The following is a 4,066-nucleotide window of genomic DNA, read 5'->3' as shown; positions in this document are numbered from 1 at the left end:
CTAACCTTTGTCCAAAGTGAGAAGGCCCCTAGTCACAATTAAGCAACAGATACTAAAGTCACTTCAAAGCTTCACTCTATTTCTCGCGCAACTAATCCCCAGCGGAGTTCATCCTTTAGCACTTTACTCTATTGTAACCGCAAAGAACTATAGGAAATGGAGGTAAGATAAATCACACCGGAGGGGAAAGGGGACGCTCCGCTACCTCTCGACTCACCCACTCAACCCTCTCTAATCTAGCACTATCCAACTCTCATGGTGTGCCACTCATCCACAAAGGCTACCAAGATGGACTCTCAACTCTAGTGTCACTCTAATGGAGAAATCATTTAACAAGCATTCGTGATTGGAACTAAATTAAAGACATCAATTAAGAAAAGCATAATAAAAGGTCAACGAAACAATAGCATCCTATTGTTTACAAAATCCAAGTACCCACTAAGGAGTTTAATTCTCCATGGAGCGCAATAAAATCAATAATGAAATCAAAAGTAAAAACAAGTATTCCAGAAGAAAACCACGTCAGTATTCATGTTGATGGTCTTGTGGAGTGGCCTCGTCCTCTCCAAAGGTCTCCTTGTCAAGCAGAGGGCACATCTCGCCGAATCGATTCCGACGAAAGCTACCCCAATAACTATCTTCCAAGAGAATCGTGGTTTCAAAGCAAGATAACCACTAAAAAAGCCTTGCCAAAACCCGTCTAAACCGTAGCCGTCGGTCTCTCCAAAAATAGAGAAAAGATGGAAAAATAATGCTGAAATCACGCTGAAAAACGGCTTTAAATATGCTGGAATCGAGCATCAACATTGGCCTGTTGATGTTCCACAAGCCCCTGTGGAATTTCCACATGGGCCTGTGGAATTTCCACACGCCCGTGTGGATTCTCTGGAATTCTGATTTTCAGCTGGCTGTGAACAGTAACTGCTATAGTGAAATGCTACGGTGTTTTAGTACAGTACTATGCTACAGTATTCACCTGCCAAAAAACACTCCCGAATCCCCTTTTTCATCTAGGCAACATAAACGGGCACAAATTTATGCTGTAGATTGCGTGGCTTCTTCAGTGAATGGGTTCATTGGTGAAGATCTTGCTATCATTGCACAAGTTGAGATACGTAAATGTGACTACCTTTGTGCCCCTCCAACTCATTGTAATGCCTTGAATACATGGAGGTTGGCACACATTAACGTATCTTAAAGCCCCACTTGTGTTTTCACGTTTGTTGCTTCTAAGAATCCACCAAACAGTACGTATATGATCTACTTTTGGCTTATTTTCTTAAACCATAGTTTCACAACCCTAAATGCGCAAAAGAACACAAATACACATGTATTAGTGCTTAAACCAGATAAAAGTAATGCTCATTATAAGAAAAGAACACTTCACATTATTAACACACAAGCACTTATCACTACTATTTTTTAATCGAAATCCTAACCATTTGTTTTCTTTTTGAAATGTCTCATGTCTTTCAATCAAGATCCGAATCCTATGTTTTCTATTCAAAATGTCCCATATTTTAAAATCAAAACCCTAATCTTATTATATTCTTTTGGTAATGTATGCTATTTTTTAATCAAAAGCCTAATCCTATGTTTTCTTTTCGGAATGGCTCTATTTTTCAATCAAAACCATAATCTCATGTTTTCTTTTGGGAATGTCTTATACTATCCAATCACTACCCTAATCCTATGTTTTCTTTTGGAAATTCTTCCTATGTTTTGGTTTTTAATCAAAACCCTAATCCTTTGTTTTCTTATAGTAATGTCTGCTATTTTTCAATAAAAACGCTAATCTATTATTTTATTTTCGAAATGTCTCATATTTATTAACCAAAACCATAATCATATGTTTTTTATTGAAAAATAGCCGACATTCTGAAGAAAAAAACAAAGTATTAACATTTTGATTGAAAAATATGAGACATAATGTTACATTATAGAAATAATAAAGGGAATGTCTTGTATTGAATAATGGACATTTAAAAAAATTGGAGACATTCTGAAAAGGAAACATAGGTTAGGATTTTAAGTCAAAATTGATAATTAGGAGACATTTCTGAAAAGAAAAACATAGGTTTAGAATTTTTGATTCAAAACTCGATACATAGGCGACATTAAGAAAAGCGTAGGGATTAGGGTTTCGTTTGCAAAATAGAAGACATTCCATAAAGAAAAACATATGATTAGGGTTTTGGATTCAAATATAGTAGGCATTATGCAAGGAAAACATTGTATTCGGATTTTGATTAAAAAAAATAGGAGACATTACTGTAAGAAAACATCGAATTAGGCTTTTGATTAAAAAATAGTAGACATTTCTTAAAGAAAATATAAAATTAAGGTTTTGATTGAAATATAATAGACATTTCAAAAAAATAACATAGGAGTAGGGTTATGATTAAAATATAATAGGCATGTTGAAAAGAAACCCTATTAATAGCAGACAATCTGATGAGTGCATTTCATATTATATTTATTTACCTCAATTCATTCATTTTCTTGTCTTTTAACACTATTTTACATATATGAGATGCTCGTCTAGGTATATTTGTTCTTTGTACCAGAATGTGTAGCTTGAACCAAGTTGGAAGTGAAATCGGTGATGAAACAAGCAAAGAATGAAGATTTTTACTGGAACATGGGAAGAGCATGATCGTGCTTTGTCCCACTGATTATCTCAGCCTAAAGGATTTCCAAGTGATAATTCAAGCAGTGGGGTGCTCTTGGGCCTAGCGCGGTCATAGCACGACCGTGATCTTCCCCTTAATTATTCCAGTTTTAAATAGTTTCTGTCAATCGGGGGAAGCAAGATAAGGATGCTCCTAGCACAGTCGTATACTGACAAAGCATGGTCAAAACACTATCGTGCTTCTCCTCCTGATTCTTCCAGGTGAGCACTTAGCTGATTCCCTAAGAAATCTCAATGAGATAGCACGATCGAAGCAAGACCTTTCTCAGACCATGTTGAGCCTGCAATTAGCTATATTACTCTAGTTTCTAGGGTTGCACTCTCATCTATGTTCGGGGATTTTTCTTCTCGACCGGGAGCACTTTGACGAGTATGAAGATCAAGCTTCACCACATCATCTAACGGGATCAAGGATGAGTCGGAGGCTCAAGGAAAGTGGGGCTAGCATACTGAGCTCAACTTGGAAGAGTTTCTTGAGAAGAAGGGAGTCATGTATTCTTTCTTTAGACCTTTAAGTGCTTCTTCCATGTTGTACCCATCCATGAGGGGCTAACCATCCACGGTGTGCTGGGATGTTGAACTATGATGCTTTGTATGCTTTAAATAATCTCTTCTTATGTTCTACAGAGTTCTTTTGGTTTCCTGTGTTTAATCTTATGTTTGCATAACTTGATGTGTTTGATTTGCACAGTTGCTTGTGTAAAACTCAGTGTGTGGATTGCCATCGAGGTAGTTACCGTGTGTGATTGCAAAACTCATTATGTATGAAACCATAGTTACCCAAGCAAAACATGGTGTATTTGAGAACCATAGATGCAAAGCAATGCTTCGAGCACACATATGAACAATAGAATGTACCGGTAGGCATTAAAAAGTTAGTCAAGCATGGTATAGCTCATAGGAATCATCCCTGGGGCATTGCTCCCTTTGTTGTTGAAAACTCTCGATCCAAATCTACCTGTTATCTCCACCTATTTTTTTTCTTACTTATTTTTACTTTTACAATTTTAAATCAATCCCTATTCTTGCTTAACTATAGATTAGAAGAAGAATTAGTACTTTTTAGTCCAAAGATCTCGAGGTTCGACAACCCTACCCCTCATGGGGTACTCATCAGTATACTTTGTGTGCATCAAGTTTTTTTGGTCCCTGTTGTCGAGGACTAGCAACTTTTTTTGGGAAAATTTGGACTCTAGTGTTCTAGTTTGTTTATATTGTTGATATTTTTGAATATCCATTTTCTCTTTTTCATTTAAATCATTCTTCTTAGCTTATTTTTGTTTCCAATCTTTTAATACTTTTGATCTTACACTGTCCTATCTTCTATGCGTAGGCACCTTTGTATGACCCGCGGAAGTACTTCTTTCCTATTGG

This window comes from Dioscorea cayenensis, chromosome 20, assembly GCF_009730915.1.
Source record: "Dioscorea cayenensis subsp. rotundata cultivar TDr96_F1 chromosome 20, TDr96_F1_v2_PseudoChromosome.rev07_lg8_w22 25.fasta, whole genome shotgun sequence".
In the NCBI taxonomy this organism is placed as follows: domain Eukaryota; kingdom Viridiplantae; phylum Streptophyta; class Magnoliopsida; order Dioscoreales; family Dioscoreaceae; genus Dioscorea; species Dioscorea cayenensis.
Note: the sequence above shows the minus strand (reverse complement) of the source record.